This window comes from Mastomys coucha, unplaced genomic scaffold (genome assembly GCF_008632895.1).
Source record: "Mastomys coucha isolate ucsf_1 unplaced genomic scaffold, UCSF_Mcou_1 pScaffold7, whole genome shotgun sequence".
Classification (NCBI taxonomy): Eukaryota; Metazoa; Chordata; class Mammalia; order Rodentia; family Muridae; genus Mastomys; species Mastomys coucha.
The window spans coordinates 102,143,337-102,169,898 of NW_022196913.1; the positions used below are offsets into that span (position 1 = coordinate 102,143,337).

The window sequence follows — 26,562 nt, forward strand, 5'->3', positions numbered from 1 at the left end:
TGACCTTGGCAAAGCCTTGAGCATGGCTAGAGGTCCATCCACGTCTGGCTACCTCATGGGTAGTTTCCAGATGAGTTCCCGTTCACAGCTCTATTTCAATTTTTTTGACTGTAAAATATCTAAGACATACAAAAACCAAGTGTAAGAATAGCACCTCTTACACCCACCACCAGCTCAACTTAAAAAAAAAAAAAAAGAGCCGGGCGGTGGTGGCGGTGGTGGCGCACGCCTTTAATCCCAGCACTTGGGAGGCAGAGGCAGGCGGATTTCTGAGTTCAAGGCCAGCCTGGTCTACAAAGTGAGTTCCAGGACAGCCAGGGCTACACAGAGAAACCCTGTCTTGAAAAAAACAAAAAAAAAAAAAAAGGAAAGAGAACAACAATAAAAAAACAATGGCTAATTCCCTGGTAGCTGAGTCATAGCCCCCCTCTCCACCCCCTCTCTCTTCTCTACCCTCCACATAGCCTCCATCTACCCTGCCCCTGCACTTCTTTATGTTTTAGTTGTGTTTTAGCTTAAGATGATGAAGCTCCGTTGGCAGAGTGCTTGCACAAATCCCCAGATCCGATCCTTAACACCCTATAAAACAAGAATGCTGGTTACTTATCTTAGGATAAGATGCTAGGATAAAATACCCTCAAAAAGACATCTTGAAGGACTGTTTAATTTGGCTCAAGGCTTAAATGTTCAGTCCAACATGGCAGGCAGGGAAGCCCCAATGGCAAGAGCAGGAGGCTGGTACAGTGTATAGACAGTCAGGGAGCAGACAGCAAGCAATGAATAATGGAAGGCTAATGCTAGCTAGCTTGTGCCTTTTAATGTTGTCTGGGACCCAAGCCTAGGGAATGACGCCACCTACTTTCAGGGTAGGGCTTCCCACTTCAATTAACCTAACCAACCAAGATAATCTCTCAGATGGGCCCAAAGGCTTGTTTCCTAAGTTATGCCAATTCCTGTCAAGTTTATAGTTAACTCGAAGCATTACAGCAGGTATAGTAACACATATGGTGTTTCAGAGAATCAAGAAGTTTGAGGCTACCCTTAGCTACATAGTGAATTCTGTAAAGCCAACCTGGAATACATAGGATCTGAGGGGGATGGCAACAACGACTGCATCACTTTGTTATAAATTGCTCACCATTCTAGCACTTTATATGTGTCCACAGCAATATGTCCCCAAGTCTAGGACCACCTGTCTCCCGTGCTTAATAACTGTAATCCTTGCCATTAACCCAAGCTTGGGCATAGCTCATACTTCATACTTGCTTTTAAACATGAAAAAAAAAAAAAAAAAAAAAAAAAAAACAAAAAAACAGAACATGGAGTGCAGGCTCTCCCCACAACACGGGCTTACCCTACCCATGACCCCAGGCCATATATCACTCCTAAGATCTACAAAAGGAGAAGGGAACATGGGGACTTCCACCATAATATCTACTTCCTTCTGAATGTCTCAGACTGTCCTAGAAGCCTGAGAATGTCTAGGTCCCCAGTATGACACCACTCAGAGTCCACCTCAAGAAGCAAGATTGCTCTGTCTCAACACTCAGAGCACTTAGCAGAGTTCCTTCTACATGGTGGGTGAGGATGGAGAGGAGAACAGGGGCCGCCAGGACCAGATCTCAGAGGGCCGAAGAGTCCTCCTTCAGCAAGAAGACACGTCTACTTCCACCACCCTCACTTTCAGACCCCTGAACAACACAGTTCCATGTGGCTTCTAGGATCTTTGGAGGAAACCTAGTGTCCTAAAGGAGAAAATGCTCAAGAAGACAAGGAACAGGAAGGGACTTGGGGAAGGTCGACAGCTGCCATGAGGACAGGCTAATTTTGTGTACTAGGCATTGCACACGACTTCAGAGTAAAGGCAAGAGTGTCCCTACCTCCTTAAAACGTTCTTCCCACTAAACTGTGGCTTTGACGTCAACCCTCAAATCTCCCGCCCCCCTCCTGTAATTTGTATGTGTGGACCTTGACAAGAGCCAGTCCTAAGGAAATATGCCCCCACTCTGGCACAGAGCAGCCATGCCGCTTCCAAAAAAATCTTTCAACCTGCGTTTCAATTTTCTAAAATGCTTCCTTGAGTGCTTATGAACCGTAGCCCCCTGGGAGTTTGACCTCAGTGGTGTTTACTAGTGTGGAGCCAAAACATAAGCACATGGATATGAGCCGTCCGTGACGCTTACTTTAAGCCCCTTTTGGACTCTTGGCTTCCTTCTTTCTGTTTTTAAGATTCAAGACTTAGTGCTTGGTCACCACTGAGGCTCACACAGGCCAAGAAGCTCATTTTAAATTCAGTGCTGACAACACTCAGCTCCACTCAAACCTGGCACAACACATTCCTCTGGCCCATCTATTCACAGACGCCTGTTCCTAGAGCGAGCTCCCAACTAGTCACACTACAGAGGACTCGTCCCATGTGTGAGACCTGTGTGGTGGTGAGGACACCAGAAAGGGACAGACAGAAAGACTCCCCTTGTGACAGTCACAGCAGCCACGCCCCACGGTGGGCAAGACAGCACCCTTGCCTATGGTTGGAGGTGGGAGGGGACAATAACCAAGTGCCTCAATTGAGGAACACACACTCCATCCCATCCCCCTCAAGAAACAACATTCAGAACCTATAATCCAGCTAAGGACACAGCGTGTGGCACAGAGCAGAGCCGAGGCTCAGGTGTGCCCAGCACCCTCGGAGATGGGGAGACTCAACCATTAAGCCCATTTTGGTGCTGCCTTTGCCTCACAGGCTCCACATGACCAAGCCACATTGCAAACGCTTCACAGCAGATGGGCAGCCAGCAGGGGTTTGCTGAGCTCATGGAATTCTCCAGCTCGGGTAGGGTAAGGAGGCAGTGAGCTGCTGAGTGCATGCTCTATGCTCCATCATCCGAGATTTCCTTCCACCTTCCAGCTTCTTCCTGGAAGAGTGAGGAGCTTGCCTGGCTCAGCTCAGAGAGTTCTGGGAAAGCAAGCATTCCCCATCCATTTCAACACAGCCAAGGGAGGAAGGGACATCTCACTTCCTCTCCAAGGTGCTGAGGACAGACAGGGAGCACGAGGCCAAAAGAGACCAGCAAGCAGTGAGTAAAGCTACTGCTTTTCCTCTTGCTGTGACAAAACACCTGGGAAAAGCCATTTAAGGAGGGAGGGGCTTGTTCTGGCTCACAGTGAGATGGTTCAGAGCAGGTATGGAGGGTGGGGGCAGCGGGCAGCTCCCACTGTCAGCAAGCGAGGACATGAATGCTGCTGCTCTGATTGCTTTCGCCTTTTCCCCTTGGACGTAACCTAAGATCTCTCTGTCCATAGCACAGTGCCACCCACATCCAGAAGAGGTCTTCCCTCTTCTGTGGAGGTGGCTTCAAGGACATGCCCAAAGACCTGTTTCCTAGGTCGCTTCAAGTGTAATCAAGTTGACAATACTAACCATCCAAGGGCAAACTGGAGGTTTTTCTGGATGCATGATAACTAAATACCTACTCGGGGGTCCTAACACAGGCACTTTACCACAAAAAAAAAAAAAAACCAAAAAAACAAAAAAACAAAAACCATATGGAGGTTTTTCTGGATTCATAATAACTAAATACCTACTCAGAGTTCTAACATGGGCACTTTACCACAAAAACAAAACAAAACAAAACAAAACAAAAACCATACATGTGAAAACAATAAATCTATGGGCAGAGATGTAGCTGGGTGGTAGAGCACTCACTTAGCATGTGCGTGGCCCTATCTATCCTACAGGGGAAAAAAAAACAACCAAGTGTGCGTGGTACCCCACACTGTGACCCCAGCACTGAGGAGACTCGGGAGGGAGGACAAAGTCAGCTACCTAGTAAATTCCAGGTCAGCCTGGAAGACACAGTGAGACTCAAAATGAATAGAAGGAAAGAGGAAATAAAGGGAGAAGGAAGTAGAGATTTCAGGGGAGGGTGGGATAGATATTTAACAGGTACCAATTTGAATTGTCCACACAAAGCAGAAATGTAATGTGTACACTTGTTCACCAGACATAAACTAGGCACCTAGAACCTTGGCTGCTCTGTAACCTTCCTTTAAAAACAAAAGTCCCACCCAGCCAACACAAGGCCCTGTGGGCAATCTTCAACACTGGAAAATGGAAATGTAAACTGTCTGAGGCATTTTCAATCCGATCCCCTCCGAGACACAGGCGGAGATGGCAAGTGTGCCGCCTGACAGACACAGAAGTCTGAGGAGATGCCATTTTAAATACCATGGAGTGTCTGGGAATTTGCAATTCCACACTCAGCACAGAATGGCCCCTACGGGGGCACCTTCAGCTGTCTCCTCCTTCTGGCCTGCTCAGAAAGGCACATATACACATCCCCAAGTATCCTAGAGCACAGAGTCCCAGTACTGGAGAGGCATCCGAAAGCCTGAGGTCACTGACCTTGCCTGCCACCCAGCCAACTTCTTTTTGCCTTGGCTCTTACAGACAGAAAACCCTCTGCTACTGTTTGTCCGAAACTGTCACTCATTTGTAAACAAAACAGTTTCTACATGATTTTCAGACCGTTACTGAACTGGGTATCTCTAGGTTCCATCAATCCTACCAGCTGCTCAATGGGAAGAAGCAAAGTGATTCTAGAAAAGTCTCTCATGAAATAGAAACGTCTGTGTAGACCTAGCGGAGGCTGGCCCAGGGTGGCAATCATTCAAAATGGACCAGCTATCTGCTCATAGTGTCACTAGACCTCAACAAGTCCTAAGTTTCATTAATTAATTGGCTGTTGGGCCAGAGGATAACGGTGCTTGCCAACCTGTCTGACAACCCAGGACACACATAGTGGAAGGAGAAGATCAACTCCTTTGGGGTGTTCTTGGGCATCTACTTCTGTGCTGTATTGCTGGAGAACACACACATACACACACCCACACCCACCTCACACCCCACACCCACCCACCCACACACACACACACACACACACACACATACACATACACACACACACGTTGACACCAATTGCATAAAATAAGTAAAAATAAACAAATAAATGTAGTACTTTTTGACTGACTAGTTGGCTGTGTCTTAGTTTTTAAGTGATCTAAACTTGGGTTTCTTCTTTTACCCTGGAAATGGTAAAGTGCTGGGATTCGTGGAAAGGAAAGGGGAGGCCAACAGATAGGAAGAAAGGGGAAGGGAAAAAAGAGAACAGGATGCGATCACATGACAGAGAATACGCAAAAACCAGAAACTCATTTGGATTCTCAGCCCCCACCAGACCTTCTGACACCATTTGTGTATATTTCCCTCGGGCCTTTTTCTACCAAACACTGACAGTTTTTCCATATCTTCTGTGGCCCTGACTCCCAGAGGCCCCATGTCCATTCCAACCTTGTGGCCACAAGTGACAAGACTCTGGCCCTGTCAGACACTCTGTCATCTCTATTCAAGTTGAACAGGTAACAGCTGAGCTCAAGATCTCCAGACAACATTCTTCCTGTAGTTGCTACTGTGTCCTTAGGAGAGATTCCCAAAAGTGAGTCAGCCAGACCAAAGGTTATAATGACAGTTAGCTCCCCAGAGTAGACAGAAGTGTTATGCCAAGACACAGCCGGAGACTGGCAAGAAAGCCGTCATACAGTGACACTTTTCACAGTGCCAATCAACTCAGGCGATCCTAGGTGCTCCTCTGCTCTCCTTCCTGCCTGGAGTTCCACAAGACATTGGAGGAAACTCCAGAAGATGGAATCTAACAGAGGCCCTTCCTCAAAGCCATGTAAGGTGGGAAAGGGGGATACAAAAGACCAGGCTCTTTGTTGAGGAATGTGTTCAATGTCTTAAGCCAAAGATGAGCTTACACTGGGAGAGAAGCTTTCAGGCCCCCATCGTGAAGGAAGAGAGGCCAGGGAACATTCGGCCCTTCTGAGGGGAGGTCAGAAGGCAAGCCAGGAGCACATGCATGGTCTCCTCACTTCTCACATTCCGAACTGCAACTCTAGAAGCCGCTAGAACAAAACACAGTCCTACTGGAGGGGGACCTTGGGGACCAAGCACAAGTGTCCCCTGTGCCAGCGCTTTCAGATCAGCTCCAAGAAGGGGAGAAAAAAAATTCACAAATTCACTGTGTGATACAGGCCTTTCATTCAAAAACATGAAATCAAGCCCTGTCCAGTTCAGAGAGTTCACTCCCTTTGCCCCCTATGTCCTGCATGAGATAGCCAGAACCCCTAAAACCTTCCCGAAGGGCCATCAGACTCGAGTCCTTGGGGTGACAGAGATCAAGCACAACAAACCTGCACGACCCACCCTGGGTACCAGCAGAGCTCAGTGCGCACTGCCTATGTCCTCAGTGTGTTGCAATGGACAAACCTTGCTCACCTAAGCCAGATTCAAACACACTTAGACTCATTTTTTTTTTTTTAATTCTTTCTATTCACTTAGAAACCTTAGGGGGCGGGAATTGTGATGTGGCCCAGCTGGTCCACTACAGGCCTAAATCACCTGAAGCCCTCAGTTCCACCACCTAAGAAACTGAGCACGGCTGAACATGGGTTATAATTCTAGTACTCAACGGTGTAGGCAGGGAATCACTACTTCAAGGTCATCCTCACTACACAGTGAGCTGGAGGCCAGCCTGGGCTACATGAGACCCTGCTACAGAAAAGGGGGGCAGCTGTTGATTTAGCTAAGTGGTAGAGCCACTGCTTACCCAGGGAAGTCCAGAGTTCAATCCTCAACTCAGAAAGAAAAAAAGGAAGGAAGGAAGGAAGGGAAGGAAGGAGGGATGGAGGGAGGGAGGGAGGGAGGGAAGAAAGAAAGAAAAATTTGGACTGTGACTGCTGCACAGTGATAGGCAATTTACATAAATAACATTTCTATGCCCCAGATTCCATCCCCAGCACCTCAAAATAAAGAAAAATGAATAAAATAATGAAAACAGTAAATAATGTAGACATGTATTCTTGTGCTGTGTGACATATTCATTCATCTGTATTTGCTTCTTTTTTTCACACTCGGTGCTGCTGCTGGTGTGTGTGTGTGTATGCATGTGTGTGTATGTTTATGTGTTTATGTGTGCATCTATCTCTGTGTATGTGTGTGTGTGTTTACGTGTGCATCTATCTCTGTGTATGTGTGTGTGTGTTTACGTGTGCATCTATCTCTGTGCATGTGTCTGTGTGTGTGTTTATGTGTGCATCTATCTCTGTGTACGTGTCTATGTGCACAGAGGACACCAAGTACTCTACTGTTCACTCTTGGCCTTATTTCTAAATCAGGGGATCCTTGAACTCGGCTAGCTGTCAGCAAGCCCCAGTGAGCCCTCCTGTTGCCCACAGTGTGCACCCAACCACACCTAGTTTGTCACACAGGTGCTGGGATTCAAACTCGGCAGCATCCTTTCTTCCTCACTGAACCATTTCCTTGGTTCCCATGCGCTGTCCCTAAGTGCATCCCATCTACCACAGCTCAATCCATATATCTGAGTGTCGATCTCACTACACAGCCTCTGGACTCAGCTCCGTGTGCAGAGCACCGTCCTTTGGGGTAGGACTAGGTGAGAAATCATTGGCTCTGTGTTGCCTGCTGGGATGACTTCCACTTCCACGTGAAGATGTGACTCCTGTTAGCCAGGTCTCTTCTTTGGTATTCTGGGTCTTAAGCAAGGGCTGCTAGTTGGAGACTATTAGAAAACCAGCCTGTCTCAAATGACAACAGAAAGACAGTACTCCGGGCTGATGGTTACCCATAAGGCCCAATAACTTTATACTCCACCCCACTTCCCCAGGACTGTCTAGTCATGAGACCTAGTTTTTCCCGTAGCCATGTACTGGCTGCGCGACTGTCAGCAGGACTTAGCCATCCTTGCCCTGGGAACTCATTGATGATCTTCAAACTCCTGTATGACACTGGGAAACTCACATCACCTCTCTGGACCATTGTTGCATGTCTGAACAGGTACTACTCTGGAAGAGAATCAGAGTTAGTCCCATCAAGAGGGATGGGAGTCACACTGTGTGGGGACACTGACCTCTCAACACTGGGATAGTAGACCCCCTAGGGTCAGTCCCCTCCCAAGGGGAAACGCTTCCTCTTTCACTGTCTGGCCCAAGGCACAGGACTTAGTCATCCTTAGTTATTTCCTGTGTGGGCAATGGCCTGATAAAGGCTGGGGAAGATACCTGGTGACCTTTAGGGTGACCAATCCCCAGCCATGTAGACTCTGAAACATCTGTAAAGGGTAATGGATTAGTCCAAACTGTCATACCACTAATGGGCACTGAGGACCAGGCTTTAACATCTCTTGAGAGTATTCTTTAAAAAACAAGGATGCTACGCCTGAATTAGTGGTCCATGCTTCTAACTCAACCACTTGGGAAGCAGAAGCAAGTGGATCTCTTTGAGTTTGAGGCCAGCCTTTTCTACACAGTCAGTTCCAGGATAGTCAGGGCTACACAGTGAGACATTGTCTCAAAAAAAAAAAAAATTGGTTGGGATTCTGGGATCAGTTGGTAGAGTGCTTGTTAGTATGCACAACGCCCTGGGTTCCAATCTCAAGCACCCCATAAAGTACAACCCACAGAGTGAGCAGAGCAGCCTGTAATCCCAATAGTTGGGGGTGGAGACAGGAGGATCAAGGGCTTAAAGTCATCTTCATCCTGAGATACACGAGGCTATCTTGAAAACAATACTTTAAGTGGGTGTACACCCACTTAAACATAAACTCCCTGACATGTAAGCATGAGTACCTGAGCTTGGACTTCCAGAACCCACCCCCCAGTGCCACTTCTGTAACCTCAGCACTGGTGAGCAGAGACAGACAGTGCCTCCCAGAAGCTCACAGGCCAGCAAGTCTAGCCATTTAGTGAGCTCCAGGTCCACTGAGGGACTGTCTCAAAACAAAACGTAGGGGAAAAAAAACAAAGAAAACACCTGATGTCAGACATTGGCTTACACACACACACACACACACACACACACACACACACACACACACACACACACACACACACACACACACACACACACACACGCACACACACACACACACACGCGCGCACACACACGCGCACACACACACACACACACACACACACACACACACACACACGCACACGCGCACACACACGCACACACGCACACATGCACACACATCACCACCATTCCAGTCGTCTTATTACTATGGTCAGTTTTCCACCTTGACCAAAGCCTTCTGCATATCAATTCGCCCAGCAATAAGGAAGCCAGAGTTGGTGGCCTGCCAACCTAGGGCTGGGGTGCTCTCAGGCTAACTACTCTCCAGGATGCTAGGGAGAAATCCTGCCAGGAAAGCCCCTGCCCCTGGTGGAGTCAGCTCAAACTTTCTGAATTCCATTAGTCCCTGGAACGATGTGAGAGAGAAGTGGGCACCAAAGTTGATGATGTGGAATGTCTGAGCTCCCGCTCTCCTTATTAGGCTCTATGCTGTCCCAATTTTTCTCAACTACAATGAGATAGTAAATACGATCTGCCTCACCAAGCGACTGGGAGATAGGCTACCCAAACTCAAAAGGCAGAACACACACTCTATCCACCATCTGAGAGCTTTCACCAGAGCTGCCTTCCTGCTCCTGGGCACCTGAATAAAGATAACTGGGATGGGCTTGGGTCAGCCAGAAGAAACAAACCCAAACTCCCTCCAGCTCCACACTCCTCAGGCCCTGTAGAGACTTGTGTGAGTGGCTGCCAGACACTGTCTGTTCCCCCACGGGACAGCATCACAGGCCTGGAGCACAGCAGCCACTTGCTTTATTACTTTGTTGAATGGCCAGAGAGATCTCAGGCCTCCATCATAAACAGGTGATCTAGGGACACGTGTTCCGGAATGGCTGGAAAACATATTTCAGAACACACAGGATTGCCGTCTGATGAGTCACACCCTTCGAAAGCCTCTTAGATCTGTGTGTATTCCAGCTGGGCTTTGGTGCCCAATATTATAGAACAGTACAGAAGAGCCTGGTTCAGGAAAGCAGGGCAGACACTACGGGATGTGACTACCCAAGTTTCAGTTCCACACTGTCTTCTGCGACCTACTTCCCTCTGAGTTTTGAACCAAGCTGGGGCTGAGGAAGAGTCGGCAGTACAGACCTTCCTCCGCCCAGTGTCCCCAGGCTCTGAGTCTTATCCCTGGGGGCACTGTACAAACCAGGGACTCAAATGACAGCAGCACCTGGATGTGCAACCCCACGCCAAGGTCATAGAAGCATTTTTCAAAGAGCTACAACAGGCTGGGAAATGGGCACTGAGGTGCCAAGCAAGGTCATACAACTTGCAAGAAGAGAATTCAGTCAGAGTCAGGTCTAACCCAGACATCCTGGCTCCATCAGCCCGTTTCTCACCCCACCACTAGCCCTTTCAAAGGATGCTAACATCCTCTCCAGAGCATCTAGTGTTCCATAAAGCCACCCCAACAGTCTATGAGCATTAATTCATAGCCATCTCTGCTCTCCAAGAACCTGGCTTTCTGTATGTCCCCAGAAGGGGACATTGCTAGAGCAGCTCAGTGCAAGGAGTGGGGTGGGAAGTGTTACCCTAGGATACTTTCCCAGGCACAGGTATCCTAAGAAAGCAGGGACATCATCCCAACTTTCTCAGGCACCATTCTGCTTCAGTGATGGGATCTGCCCAAGGCCACACAGTACTGTGGCAGAGCAAGGGTCGAGTTTAAATTCTAGAAATTCAAGATGGTCATACAAGGTCAATGACATAAGACTCCTAGTAGATGAGTAAATACAGAGCCCTCCCTCCCCATGTCCTCCCCTACCCTAATCAAACGGGATGAGAAGAACTGGCCAACCAGTGGCCCTCGTATACAATGGGATGATTTCAAAGCTACTGTTCTTCCTGTCCTGAACTTTCCTTTTCATTTAGCTTAGCCTGCTGGTTGAGACCAAAGGGGCAGGGGTACATCTAGGACCCCAGCATCCCACTATCTCTGAAGCACAGTTGCTAGACACACTAGAAGTACAAACGAAGGCTCAGCAGGGCCAGGGGAGATGCTAGGCTTTGCAGCCGGAAGGCCTTGACTCATGGCCCTGATTCTGCCTCTTAGAATGTCTTCTGCCTCTGGGTCCCCACTGCCTTGTCAGTTTAAATGAGACGACAGAGTTGAATTGAAACTCTAGAAATTCAAAGAGGTCCTACTCAGGCTGTCGCCATCAGACTTCATGGGACTCGAAGTCGTCTGCTTACACTCTCTCCACCCCACCCCTGTATCATCTCTAGCCCTCTGGTTTCTCCTGAGCTGAGGAGACTCTTGCTGACAGGTTGCAGAGGGGCCCCTTCTATACCAGCTGTACCCACTCTAGTGCACTGCACTAGACTGAGGTCTATCTGGGCCTCAGCATTTAATAATGTATTTTCAACACACCTGCCTCTGCTGCTAGGTGCCTATGGGATCATGATTTACATCCCTGTGGCCTGTCTTCCTGATCCTGGCTGATGAGAGGAGAAAGAAGCAAGACAGTGAGGTGGGAGGTACACCAAGTCTGCCTTACTGGCTGTGTGGCCTACAAACCAGAAGCATCATAACCTCTCAGGCCACCCAGCTTTCTCAAGCACCTGACTCAGGCTGTGGGCTAAGCCCCAAGTGACTCGGCCACACACAAGCCTGGAAACTGCTCCTCTGACAGGAGGCCTCTCAAACTGGGGACACTAATAGGACTCACTATAGCCATTCGCTAATTAAAAGAGCCTCGCCTTAGGGAACAACATAGAAAAGAGGGCACAAGATTTTTGTAAGAGCAAGTGGTTGGGTAGAGCGCTGGGGAACGCTGACTTCTGGGTATGATGTGGCCATGACCTGAACAGAGTTGGCCATCAGCAGCTTACCAGGACAGGGGAGAAGCTCATACAGCCCCACCTCTCACTGAATGGGTTGAAACTACAGTCAGGTTAAGATGGTTGGAGGAGGGAGATGAGCCCATCCTCCAGTACAAAGCCCTAACTAAACTGACCAAGTCACTAAAATGAACAAAAGACAAGAAAGTGGAGGGAGGACTTCATAATGAAACTCATTACCATGTGTAATTAATACGTAACTTTTTACAAAAGAGATTGGTTCTAGTAACCTTCTGGAACCTTCCACAGAAGACAAACTGGGACCTGAAACGTATACACTCCAGAGGGTATCACAGCATGGGATATTTCACAAGCCTTCTGCGACTCAAGGATGTCCAGACAGTACTCACACTAGCTTTAAACCCCAGCACTGGGCCTTGTCCCTTGACTGGAGCTGTCACCTTGTCACCCCACAAACGGGGTGATCCACAAGCTGTCCACTGACCACTCACAGGTCCTTCATCCACATTCCAAAAACACACTTCCTCAGGTCTTGCCACGACAGGGAGCCCTTCCGAACACAATTCCAGTTTGTTTGGTTTTTTTTTTTTTTAAATAAGCCCTGCAACTCCTTCAATAGTTTCAGATTATCTTAAATATTATAAAAACCTCTCTCGGCCACATTTCTTCCAGCAGACTTCATCAGTTTCAATTATTTATATATTTACAAACGATATTCATGGAGCAGATGGCAGCTAGTGAGGCTCCGACAAGTGGGGGGTGGGGGGAATGAATGGGGCAGAACGTAAGCTGGATGACTCGTCCCTACCAGCTCTGATGGAACCATCTCCCTCCCATTCAGTCAGTGGAAGCCCGCACACCAGCCGGTCAACAATTGGATTAAAATAACACTCTTGGACTTCCAAGTGCTTGCAGACTCCAGATCTTTCTAGGAACAGCCTGCCAGTCCAGAGCTGCTTCCCAAGCAGAACTGGAGGGGGAGGGACTATGGGGGAGGGGCGGGGGGGGGGAGCAGGATGGTGACATCAGGTGAGGACAGACAGAGCCTCACAGAGGGGAAGCAAAAACATTTCCTGAGCACCTACTGTGTGCAATACTGTTACACCAACCTGTGTTGATCCCAATGCCACCTCCCGATGGCCAGCATGACTCTCTCTCTATGTTACAGATGATGAAGGTCCAAAGAGAGGGAGGGCTGTGCCCAAAGTAGGTAATCTGGCCCCCCAAACCCACACCCTCAATGCTTCAGGAAATAGAAAAGGGTGGTGGGGGTGGAGGGTGGGCTGGTAGTGGGGTACAGGTAACTGTCTCTTAAGTGTTTCCTTGACTAGGAAGTCATCTTTCAACCTGAGGCCATCTAGCCTCCAGGTCTATCTGAGGTCTAAATTCTAAAGTTCTACTAAAAACAATTTAAACTGGGTCCATGGGGGAAGTCAAGTCTTGGCTAAAAACAGGAAGAAGATACACAGGTTCTAGAAGATAAGGGAGGGGTGTCACCAGCACGCAGAGGGTGGATGGGTTGAGAGAACCAGAGAGAGAGGTGGGGGTAACACATGCATTGGCAAGCCTTTTTACCTGGGGCTATGGCTACACAAGAGCTCTTCATCAACCTTTAAAAAACATCCCCCTCTTAGGGAAGTTAGTAGCGCCCCCCTCCCTGGCCTCCTCCCCGTTTTTTTGTTTTTTGGGTTTTTTTTTGTCTCTGGAAGTTTCATTGCAGTTAAAACAGAGAGGGGCTCCTGCAATCGTCTTGTCTATGCTCTGACAGGTGAGAGTGCCACTATTGCCATGACTGTCTTGTTCTCGAGACTTCCATCACATAACTGAGGCAGATTCAAGCAGACGACTCATCTGCCCGTTTTACACATACGAACACTGCACAGAGCCTCAGATGCACACATGCCAGCAAGAGAAAAATGGGTTTACATTTGGATCCTGCTCTCTTATGGGTACCCTGTGCAACCGGCAAAGGCTGGAACTATCTCACCAGTTTGCAGGCAGGAAAAGGGGGCTTCAAGGTGATACTGACATAAGACTGCCTGCTGCCCACACAGATGGACCGATGTTATGGGTGTTTGTCTGTGTCAGACAGCAGCTCACCACGTAGCACAGGCTGGTCTTGAACCGGTGATCTTCCTGTCACAACATCTCCAGTGTTACATTACAGGTAGGTACCACCACACCCAGTTCACACAAGCATTTGAAATCTTCACAGCACAGCCTCAAATAGATTTGTTAAAGATAGCCAAGTGCCCGTACCACCAAAGCCACAAGAATGGTCTCTCCAATCAAAGAGATGGCAGAGATGCTGGACATGTGGCCACAATCTCCTGGCATCAGTGTCTCCTAGGAGCCCTTTCTGTGCACCCATCTCAAGATGCAACACCCGCCAGAGACTAGGAGCCTTGACTTTTACTTCAGGAAGAACCACCAGAGAACAACGACAAGGTCATTTCTAGGCCAGATGTTGACCTTGAGATGTAGACAGAATGTACTCACAAAGGACAGTGGGGAAGCCATCACTTTCTCATTCATTCTGTCAGAAAAATGGGTACATCCTTTCCCAGCATATGCCAGACAGAGTTGTCAAGGAAACACAAAGCCATTCAGAATGCAGAGGACCACCAGAACCTCAGGCTAGTTTTGCAGCCCCAAGGCTTATCCCAGGATCCTGCACCTGCCTCTCAGGGGCTGAGCCCTGGGAAGTCCTGGCCTCAGTCCAAGTCTGGGTGAAATGGAAAGATTCTCTCTTGCCACACAGGTGACTGTGGCCACCATGTGCATTAATAAGAGCCATGGAGCAGTGTCTCTGTGTGGAGGAGCTTGCTGGCCTCTCTAAATGAATGGAAGTGAGCGGGGACATGGGGACACATGCCTGTGGTCTCAAAACTCAGGTAGTAGAGGCTGGAACATTCACACGTTCTGGGCCGGCCTGTGATACATCATAAGATCCTGTCTCTTAAAAAAAAAATCAAGAAATAAACAAAGCAAGAAGCAGTAGCTCTCAGACTTATTGTCTGCCTGAGGTGGGATACCATGGCCTCCTCCAAGGTCTTCAGAGATGTGCACACAAGGCTTTGGATGTGAAAAAGGAAAGGGAGGAATGGCTGTCGGACAAAGCAACATTTCCTTAAAATTTTCCAAAGTGCACAAATACCGCTCCCCGCCACACTCTCTCTCGAGCACACACACACACACACTCATAATCTACAGCATACTTATTACAAAGTGCCTCCCAGGAAAAAAGCCTTGCCAGCTGACCTGTTCTGCTGGCTCCATCAGTGGAGAAAAGCCACCTCTCCACAGCCGCCCTCCCAGTTCCATGGAGCCCAGGGCCTGGGAAATCATTCCAGCTGGCAACCCTGCCAGCCACCTCCACTGTCATCTGGCCATGGGGGGTGGGGGGAAGAGATGCTTCCTTTTCATCCACACTGAATACAACCCTCCAAGAATAGGGAGAGCCTCAGTCAAAATCAGAGTGGAAGCTTCTTCAGAGGGAGTCACTATTTCCTCTAGGGTTCCCTGGATTTCTGGAGGCTGAGGTAACAAAACATGGCTCTGGTGATTATGGGATGGAAGTTAAGGGCAAAGAAGGCAAAAAAAAAAAAAAAAAAAAAAAAAAAATGAGGAAGCCTACTGGCTCACTTCTCAAAATGTACCAGCCACCAATTCATTTCACAACTATCTATAGGAAGCCTCCCTGTGCTCCCCTCACGTGTCTTAAGAAATGAAGGCATTAGAGGGGAGGTGACATTCCCACCCTGCACCTCAAGACCAGGAAACCTGGTCCCATTTACTGCAAGCCAGAACTCAAAGCAGCCCATTTTACAGACACAAGGAGCATAAGACCCAGAGAAGGTAGACAACTTGCCCAAGGTCACAAAGCTAGTGAGCAGCAGGACCAGGAATTAGACAGAGGTGCACATCCACGTGACTCTCCTTGCTGCGCCACCTTCCACACTCAAGCCCTCCCCCACCCCTCCATTTCTAGCGACAGGGTGGGGATCTGTGACAACCCCCTAGGGCTCTGCCTGCAAAGGAAGTCCGGGTTCCTCTTTCCTCCCACCCCAGACACAAGACCCACATTCAGATGACACACGGGTTTCTTCCAGACCTACTGTGTGTGTGCACAACCCCCTGGAAAGCCCTGTGGGTTGCAAATGCCTCCACCTCTGAACACTAAACTTCCATTTTTTTTTTAAACAAAATGATAAAGATGAGGATGATGATGATGATGAAAACATAACGGGCAAAGAGGAAGTGCTGTTTAAACGCCGGCGGAGGTCAGAGCAGGAGGAAGTCAGGCTGGTGCGAGTCTATTCGCCCCTTTGGTTCCTCAATTCAGCCGCCTGGCCTGGAACACCCCCGATCCCTCCACCCCAAAATGAAGTTGGCGGAGGGCAGCGCGGCGCCCGGGTCAGGCCCTGCAGCGCTCACCTGGCCTGCCAGAGGGGTGTGCCCGGGAACGGCCACTCGGACCCCGCGCCCCAGCCTCCCAGTGCACGGCGCCCTAGGCGCCCGCTCCCTCCCTGCAGCCCGGTGAACCAGGGCGGCGTCGCCGCAGCGGGGTCCCGGCCGGCTGTGCACGTACCTGGCGACCCCGGGCGGGCGGGCGGGCAAGCTGGCGGCGGGAGCCTGCGGTGCACACACGCCGCTTCCGGGTCGGCGGCTCGCGCGTCCCCGCCGCAGGTTCGCGAGCGGCACCGCCGCGGCAGCAAGCAGCAGCAGCAGCAGCGAACGGCAGCAGCGGCGGCCCGGCCCCGGCGCGGCCAGAAATCGCTATAAAAGGAAGAGGCGGCGAGGAGGAAGAGGAAGCGCTGTTTACCTTCGCAGCCCAGCCCGGCGCCGCACAAAAGGAGGACGCGGCGACGCGCCGCCCCCCGCGCCCGGGCCCCGCCGCAGCACGGGCCCCGCGTCACCGCGCCCGGGACCGCCCCGCGTCGCCCCCGCCCCAGCCCGCCCGGTGACCTTGGGCGAGTCCCGGGCGCCTAGGCCCGACCCCCAGGGCGCCGGGCCCCCGCGGCCCCTCCCTCACCTGGGATGAGGGGGTCGAGATGCGCTCGGCTCGGGCGCCACCTGCCTGGCTGCTCCTGGACCGCGGGAGCCAGGCAGAAACACCCACAGGGTCCAGTGGTGCAAGCCCGCGGGGACCAATAAAGCAGAGGCGATGCGAGGAGGGGGGTCTGGGCTACCCACACGGTCGTCCCCGGACTTGTAATTGAGCGAGGGGAAAAGCCCCCAGTTACCATCTCCTTGTTGTGATTCCCATTTCGGGTTGGTGCGGGAACCCCTGTCCTTCCCGCTGGCTAGGACATAATTAAGGGGCATTTTCCCCCCACTCCTTTACATCTCTGCCCTCAAGTCGTTATCAAAATCAAGTCGTCATCTTGATTTTTCAACCAGATTTTTCAGGAATATTTAGTGTTCCGTGAAATATCTTTTCCCTGACCTAGCATGATATCAAAAGGGTTACACCACAGCTTCCACCCCTTCCTCTTCTCATTCTTATCACCCCCGCTACCTGAGCTGGGGAGTTAGGGGTACAATATTGTTGACTGATTTACCTTGGTCTATTTCATCTTTAACAAAGGTGTATGTCCAGATTTTCCTTAACCTGGGCCAGTTCCGGGAGCTTGGGGTGTTGAGGTGAACTCCAGGAGAGCCCTCAAGGATTTATTTTTATTTTATTTATTTATTTATTTTTTTATTGTGAGGGAACCTTGTAGTGCCTTGGGACAAGCAAAAAAAAAAAAAAAAAAACGGTGTGTGGCCCACTTGGCACAGCAGACCTGAAGGGATGACAGAAGTGCTTTCTAGAAGTTTCGGGAGGTATTTAGGCCAAGGGAAGAAAAGAATTACCTGGGAAGCTAAGGGCCTGAGTTCAAGTCCTCCCTTAGCACTGCACTTCATGGCCCTGGTACAATGTCAAAGCCTGCCAGGGCATCAGTACCCTTGGCTCTGGGGAGCTGATGTCATCTTAAGAGTGTGGGAAGTGGTCTGACTATTGAATCAATGGTCAGCTATAAACTTGAGGAGGCAGAGGAAGAGGGTTTCAAACCTGACACGACAGAGAGCATTTGAAACGGGTGGGCCTCAGTCTGGACGTTCAGAGTGAGCCAAGTGCCAGAGGCTATGCCCACCTCACTTAGCTCTCACCATGGTCCATGAAGCAGCCTGCCCAGAGTTATGCATGAAGAGGCTGAAGCAGGGACAGATGGCATCAGCCTGAGGTCATACCTATCACATACCAGAGGAGCCAGGCAAGTACCCAGGTTGTGTCACTGAAGCCCAAGGACTTACCCAGTCTGAGCCATGTGAAATGCAACAGTAATGAGTCTGTGTACAGAACCTAGGAGGGCTATCCCCATTGCTGCTTCTATTGGAATATGTGTTAAAGACTCAAAGACCTAAAGTTTTCTAGGAAGCTGGGGTGCGGGCGTGGGGTGGGGGGACTTCAAACAGCTTAGGGCAGTCAGAGTGCAGCCTGGGTGTGGGCAGGAGGCAGGGAAGAACAGGGGAAGAGGAGGGCATGGTCAGGGGTCCATGCTTAGCCTGTGTTCCGCTGAGTTCGACACTTGCTAGGATGGAGTCCCACCAGTCAGTCATTCCTGGGTGCCTCAGATAGGAAAGTCTGTTCCTGGCCCCACTGAGCCTGAGTCTTGCTTGTTCAACCAGACTCTGGTATGCTTGACAGATTCAAGCAAATGGAGAGCTGGAAATAGTGTTTTCGGAGTGTTTGGCAAGTCTGTGGTGGCCTGAGATATCAACCCTGACAATAAATAGTGGACTCCAACATCCTGTAAGGAACACTGCCTGCCATCCCCAGTGACGCAGTCACAGGCAAGTCATGTAGCCCCCAACTGTAACTCTTCCATCTGTAAATGGGTATGATAATGTCACCTTCCGGTATAGGAAGGACTGACTACATGAGATAATGAATTTTACATGATTTGCCAACTGTGGTGCCATCTTTTTATCTTAATATTAAAATCTGGATCTCATGGCATCTTTCGAGCAAAAAAAAAAAAAAAACTTGTATTTCCTTTGTGTATGCATTTGCAGGAGCAGGTGCTGCCCTGCCTAAAAATCGACAGAAGGTGAAAGTCAGGTGACTCCGCATTTACTTTTGTTCTGCTGGGTTAGCAGTTTGCAATTAAACACATTCTGCATCCCAACGTGACCAAAGCAAACTCAGGGAAGACCTCTTACCTGTTTGCCTGGCTTCCCTCCCCTCTGGCCATTCAGATGCAAGAGATGATACAGAGGCTGCTAAACTAGATGGAGCCTGGCCAGATGCTGTGCGGGGACACAGCAGTGCACATGGAAGATGCCTGCAGATGGCTCACCAGCACCTCAGACCAGACATCCTCCTCAGTGGAGCAGAGTGCCCTGCTATAGCATGAAGCCAAAGCTGGAACAGTGGTTCTCATGGAAAACACAAGGAATCTGAGCCTTCCAAAGCTCAGGGGTCAGAAGTGTGGGGCCAGCAGGCCCATAGAGAGAGGCCTTGTCTCCAAAACACAAAAATCAGTGGGGTGCAGTGGCACATGCCTTTAGACCCAGTGCTCAGGAGGCAGAGGCAAGCAGATCTCTGTAAGTTTGACAGTCTGGTCTACATAGTGAGTTCCAGGCCAGCCAGAGCCACACAGTGAGACCCTGTCTCAAGAAATCCCAACCAGATAACCATACAAAATGTGTCCTGAGGGAGCTGCGGGGGATGCTGGACTAGGGAGCAGAAAGTGGGAATGTGAATGTGTGATGTGTAAAGGGTTTCCTTTGAGGTAATACAATTATTCTTTAATCAAATCCCAGTTATGGAGAGTCATGAAGAGCACATGGAATGTCTCTGAATGGCTTTCGAATCTGGGCTCTGTAGGTGTTACGTGAACTTCGTTATATTTCAATATCCCATTGTATCTGCAGCCAGACTACAGAAATGGATCAGAATGTGGGAATCTCAGCAAGTTGGTGTGGTGAGTCCATGGGAGGAGTCACTGCCTTTTACAAGTAGTTCTATAGCAACCGAAAGTAAAACAAAACTTACTAACTCAGAATGTGTCTCATTGTTGTTATGTAACTGAGTTTGTATTTTTAGGAAAATAAAGTATGAAACACCTTTCAGATACTTAATCCAGAGGTTTTTTAAAGTCAAATCTTGTCTATCAATTTTTTTTTTTGAAACATGAGCTTTTGTAGCCCAGGCTGTCCTTAAATTCATCAGATAGCCAAGGATAGCGTCAAGCTTCTGATGCTTCTATCTTTTTTACAGATGTGTATTGCCACGCCCCTTTTTCCTTTTCTTACTTACTTGCATTTTTATTAACAAGGCTCTGAGGGAAGTATTTAGTCCTGCTCTACCTCAGGCTTCTTCATGTGAAATGGGCTGATGGTGAGGCCCACAGCAAGGCATTGTGGGGGGCTGAGGGGTGATGAAGGTAAAATTTCACTTGGAAGATGCTTAATGATGGTAGTGTGGCTATTGTCACTGTAAGGTAGATAAAGTCTTTCAAAGTGTGGATCCGTAAAGAGAACAAACCAAAGAAGTTTGTAGAGCACAACTAATGACCTGGGCTACAACGACTGGGGTGATGGAAAGATGCTTGTGTCATGTTATGGTGCGGATATGCAGTAGATCCACAAAGGCATTGCCTGGTGGGCTTAGCTCCAGAAACTGAAGCTATTGAGAGGCCACTGAAGTGTGGTCAGTGACTCCATTGATGGATCAACCCATTGTTCAAAGTGCTAAGAGGCAGGGATTAGTTTCATGGAATGGATGGCTGGAAGCATCTTTGAGCATCTTTGGGTGTATCTTATCCTCTCTCTGACTGGCACCACGATACTCTGCTTAAGGCCCATGAATTAAAATCTATAAATCTTTCCTCCACCAAGTTGACCTTGCTCAGTATTTGCTCACAGCCATGAGAAACAGTGGCACAAATCCAAACATCAGGGGCTTCTTTCTCTTTTGTTCTTGCCTGGAGTCTGAGGCCCTAGTGGACATGAGGTTCAGAAGAGGGCCTTATTCCAGGTTGCAGATTCCTGACTTCATGGGTCCTCATGTGGTAAAGGGCAAGGGCAGTGTCTGGGACTTTCTCTAAATGGTCCCCTTTTAGGAAGGCTCTACCCTATACCCAAATAACCTTCCCAAGGTCCCACCTCCTTGTGTTCATGACATTCGAAGTTAGGACTTTAATATATGGATATGGAAGGCCACATCAAGATTCTGTCCATTGCAAGGAGATTTCAGACGCGTCCATGTCAAGAGCTGTGATGTTGGAGTAGACATGACCAGCTCCTCTCCCTCTCTCCTCACTAAACTCTGAAGACGTCATATGTGAGAAAAAGAGCATTTTTCAGGGTATGTTGCTGGCACCTCAGAAAATGCCAACTATCACAAAGGACAATGGTGGGCCTGGTGTGGTGGCACATGCCTTTAATCCCAGATCTTGGAGACAGGAACTCACAGATCTCTGTGAGTTTAAGGTTAGTCTGGTCTACCTAGTGAGACCCTGTCTCAACCAAACAAACTCTAAGTCCTTATGTGTCCCTAAGACCTCATTCCCTAAGGAAAGTGAGAAGCACATTTGTTCTCAAGGGGTTGCTGTGAAATTTGTCAGGTATAGATAACTTTCCCTCATGGAGAATTTTTGCTGTTTAGAAAAACTCACTTTGGAGGATGGGCCTCACTCTTGCCTGAGGTGATGTGGGAGATCTTGTGAGATATTAAATGATTCCATGCGATAAGGAACAGGTTTCCTCCACTGGTCACCCTACCCTCCAAGTGCGTGTGTTTGTGTGTGTGTGTGTGTGTGTGTGTGTGTGTGTATGTGTGTGTGTGTGTGTGAAAGAGAGAAAGAGAGAGAGAAAGAGAGAGAGAGAGAGAGAGAGAGAGAGAGAGAGAGAGAGCACATGTGTGTGCCCATGCATGCAAGCAAATAAATTCTGGGTCTCATATGAAGAGCCTAGGACCCTGTACCACTGAGATACACCTCAGTCCCCTGGAGTCAGAATTTCAGCCCACATCTGATGATACCGAAGTCTTAGATTTTCTTCATTTTTGTCCTTGTATTACCTAGATAATATAAGTAATCTCAACATGATTCCACTTATATAGAAGCTCTCCATAGGTTATATTGTATTCTATATCATCTGTAGAGTTAATAAGCATTCTGGAATTTGGGTACCCACAAGGGTCCTAGAGCCAACACCAAGAGACAACTACCACTGTATGTACAGTTACATATATATATATATATATATATATATATATATATACATATATATACATGCATATATGAATACACACATGTATGTATGTATATGTATGTATACACACACACGTATGAACTACTGTGCTCTGATGCAAGTGCATCTGGGATGCTGTCATAGACCAAGGGTCTGAGTCAGTGGCTGTGGGTAAAGCCCTGCTTCAGAAGTTCTCAAAGATCTCCAACTGCAACCCTGGGTTTTCTTGCTCACTTTAGTGACACGTCTGAGCCATTTATGGTGCTGTGTCTTCTTGCCTTCCTTCCTTCCTTTCTTCCTTCTTGAAACAGGGAATCATATAACTTAGGCTAGCCTTGTGCTCAACATGTAACCGAGGACAACCTTGAATTTCCCATTCTCCTGCTTCCATCCTGTTTATGTGGTGCTGGGGAGGGTGACCAGGATTTTGTGCATGTTAAGTAGGCACTATGCCCACTGACGTACATCCCAGCTCCATGACTTCCATTCACTGCACTTACAGGCTAGGGATTTTCTCTGCTCCAGTCTCCTCCACTCACACAGTGACCTGACATCTGCATCCTGTGGAAGGCTGCCCCTCATTGAGACCTGTCTTCACCATCCCGGTTTGTGATGCTCATAGTTTCCACTCAGATGTGTGATGCTTCCCTAGTGGTGTCAAGGTAAATCCCAGAGCATCTGATCTCCCCACACCTGGCTATCTGTGCTCACCTTCCTTGCCCACTCTACATTCATTTTCCACGGGATTGTATTTCACAAGGTAAGTACTTGTACGCTTCTTTAGGTTTCATAGCCAATGTCTCTAAGTGACCCCACACAGAAGCCCAAGATGGAGATTCAGCAGGGCATGTCTCTAGCTATTGCCTATAATAAGTAAAAGGAATCACAGAATGATTTAGAGTCACAGAATGAGTTAGAAATAAATTTTGGACTAAAAGGTCAGTTCTTCAGATGCTCATCCATCACCAAGGAGTTTCATTATTATTCCCTCTATGAAGATAAAAAAAAAAAACTAAGTTTGATTATGACCTGATTCCAGAGCTGCTTACATCAAAACACCGGTGAGCTTGCTAAAGATACATATCCTCAGGGTCTGGCCAAGATGGGCTAAGCAGCAAGTAGATTTATCCTTTAGACCTAAACAACTTTGGGGTGGGGGAACTCATGAACCAGGCATCAGGGAGGCACAACCTGTAATCCCAACTCTAGACACAGGCAGCAGGATCACTGCCAGGTTTGAGGCTAACTTTATCTACTTAATGAGTTGTCACACAATGAGACTGTCTCTAAAAACCCAAACCAACAACCAACAAACACAACAATCCCCAGCCAAACATATATATGAACAAGTGTCTGTTTGTGTGTCTCTCTCTGTGTGAGTGTGAATCAAAATATTCTTTCAGGAGGTGAACTGTGGCAAAAAAGAATACCCGGCCTGAACTCCATTTGCTTTGTTTATAAAGCAACTTCTATACTTCAGTGACCAGCTCCAGGTTGTGTCCCCATTTTCTTGTGGGAGGTGATCCTTGATCTGCCTGATGTCCTTAGGTCAAGCACAGTGGTGGCTCTGATTATCCTCAGCCTTGTGGGTCCTGGAAAGTCAGGAAGTCACACCCACTTTTGCACCTCTCTGTGCAGCGCTGGGAAGGAGATCCAGTGACACCTTCCATTCTGTTTATCATTAAAAATAGTCCCTTTAAAAAGAGGGACTACTAAAAGAGAACGTCCTATAACCATCAAGGTTCTTGACATTTTCACTGAGCAGTCAGAATCAGTGAGTCTTTGGACAAGGCTCTCTGCCCAGAGAAAGGAAGGGTTGGTGACTCCTTCCAGTGGGCTCAGGGAGAGGACAAACATCATGATTGTCATTATCAAGTCTGGCAAGATATAACCCCGCAGCAGCAAAGGTACTCCTGAGCAACAGGAGGGGCAAAGAGAGTCTTTCCAACCGTAACACTGGGAAAATTTCGAGGCCACTCCTTCCTCTCCTCTGCTTTCAAGAAAAGCAGTTGAGCTAGGAATGGTAGTGCACACCTTTAATACCAACACTGGAGAGACAGAGGCAGGTGGATCTCTGAGTTCAAGGCTAGTCTGGTCTACAGAGCCAGTGCTAGGATAGCCAGGACTACACAGAGAAATCCTGACTATTCAATGAAGGGAAGAGGGGAGGGAGAAAGAAGGAAGGAAGGAAGGAAAAAATCATGGCAAAACAAAAACAAAATAAATATTTTAAAAACATTTTTTATTTAGTAAAATTCAATTTAAAGTTCAGAGAGAGAGAGAGAGAGAGAGAGAGAGAGAGAGAGAAGAGAGAAGTAAACCCTTCTAAGTTTCTCTGGCAACAGCAAGTAACAGAAGCCACCATCACATCCTCATGCTTGGTTCTTCTTGGGGCTTAGTACTAGAAATTGTAGTAGCGAGGTCCTTTCTGCTCCTGCCATGGACTGTAAGCTCCATGGAAACAGGGAGTGTGTGGCTACTTTCCTCCTTGCCATGATAAAATACCCTGACAACTTAAGGAAGGAAGGAAGGGTTTGTTTCAGCCATTATGCTGTGGAACGCATGGTAGCAGGCCCTTAAACCAGCTGGTCACATGACATCCACAGTCAAGAAGCAGAGAGAGGGGAGTATTGGTGCTCACTTTCCTCTTTTAACGCGATCCAGGGCTCCAGCCCAGGGAGTGGTGCATCTTCTAGAGTAGGCCTCTCCATAGCACCTGATGTCACCAGTCGATATCATCCATCACAGGCACAGCTTCTGGCTCATCGTCAGTGAGTCTAGATTCTGTCAGTTGATAACCAACTTTACTATCACAGGTGCTTGGCCCCTAGAATAGGGCCTGACCCTAGCACAGAACCCGTGAAACTTGATCTACCCCAGGATGATGGGATGGCTCTACCCCGAGGGGAGTAGCCCATACCACAGATCTAACCAACCCTGTAAAATGTCCATAAGAAATGGGGCATGGAGAGGCAAAGCTGAGCACTGAACTTGAGAGACTGGGTGGGGATGGCACAGTAGGGAACAGCAAGAACTTCCTGCTTCTAGCTTAGGTCTGGGATACACAAAATCTTTTGTCTCAGTCCTTCATTGACTGAAGCTGAGAAGGTGTCAGCATGGGGACAGAAAGATGGGTGTCTTGCTCACCAATTCTACAGCCTGCAAGTTTCTTTTCTGCTCTGGCCAGCTCCAACTTCCTCTCTCTGCTTCTTGTAACTTCTGCTACATTTGTGGCCAACTTTCTCCCCTGCCCAGACTTTCCAGCCCACCCCATGACAGTCGGCTAGGAGACACTCTACACCCTCTTCTGATACTCTGTTTCCCCTCCCTCCTCCAAGATGCCTGGAGCTGGGGATTCAGTCACTCCCTGGTATCCATAAATAGTAGTATGTTTTCTGGTAAGAATCCTCTTTAGCCAACTGAACCCTGCCTTCCTCGGTCTTCTGTGGACAACGTTAGTGTGGGCTATTTGGCCCATCAGCAGTGCCTCTGCAGGGTGTCCTCTGTATCTTTGCTATCAGCCCGGAGGCTGGAATGTCTACAGTCGGAGTGTGGGACAGCTGGGTAAGACACACACAAGTGAGCAGCTTCAAACTTGTTAACTGTGACCCACTTTCAGAAAGGTTAGACCCAGAGTGAGTAAAATCTGACCTGCAAACTACAAATCCCTTTAAAAGGGTAAAACGTGTACAATGTACCCCAGGTTAGCTCAAAACTTGTAGTCTTCCTCCCTCAGCCTCTTGAGCAGCTAGAATGATATGGATGTGACGTTACAAAGAGCTAACTAAACTACTCAGTAACGTTTTACCTGTTGCTGAGTATTTAGTTTAGTTGGCTGTGCACAGTGGCCCACACCTTTAATCCCAGTAACAGGAGGCAGAAGCAGGCAGATCTTGGTGTCCTTTGAAGCCAGCCTGGTCTGCATCTTGAGTTCCAGGCCAGCCAGGATTTCTCAGTTAGACCATATCTGAAAAAAAGAAAAAGAATTTAGCTGAGCACAATGTTGTATTGTCCGGATGGACTGTGCATTTCCAAGACTTGGCATGCTTGCCAGTGTTGGCATTCCTGACACCCCCTACGTGTATGAGAGGACTGAGTCCTGTGCACGAGCCCCCTCCAGGAACAGGCTGTCAATCTGGTGTAAGCATTTGTTTGGCTGAATGGGCTCTCAGCATCACAGGGAAGTCTGTGTCTCTGTCTCATGTCCCTGGAGCCTGGGATATAGTAGCTACATGGCAAATGCTCATTAAAAGAAAGAAGGAATCAGTCTAGGAGGATGAGCCTTGGGGCATTAGGAAGAGTGGCCTGATACTGAGAACTGGTTAGAGACAAAGAAAGGTAGAAAGCAACATCGTAGTTCCTACTTGTCACCAGAAGCTACCTGAGAACCTGTTGTTCTGTCAGTCCTGATTACAGGCAGACAGCTGTTGGGCTGACCCTCCCCTGGTTGGGGAGTGTGTATGTGTGTGTGTGTGTGTGTGTGTGTGTGAGAGAGAGAGAGAGAGAGAGAGAGAGAGAGA

At 48.5% G+C, this 26,562-nt stretch overlaps 1 protein-coding gene across 5 annotated transcripts in view; it reads right to left on the bottom strand.

Annotated features, from left to right (window-relative positions):
• Fam49b (family with sequence similarity 49 member B) overlaps positions 1–16,865 on the bottom strand; it is a 131,845-nt gene extending 114,980 nt beyond the window's left edge. Inside the window, exon 1 of one of the 5 annotated variants that reach the window (XM_031358953.1) lies at positions 16,833–16,865. The gene's annotated coding sequence lies outside the window, so the exon portion shown is untranslated. Of the gene's footprint in view, positions 1–16,388; positions 16,672–16,832 lie in introns of those variants that run through there. The other 4 variants (XM_031358958.1, XM_031358956.1, XM_031358951.1 and 1 more) reach the window with 4 other exon arrangements.
• Between the last annotated feature and the right edge of the window lie 9,697 nt (positions 16,866–26,562).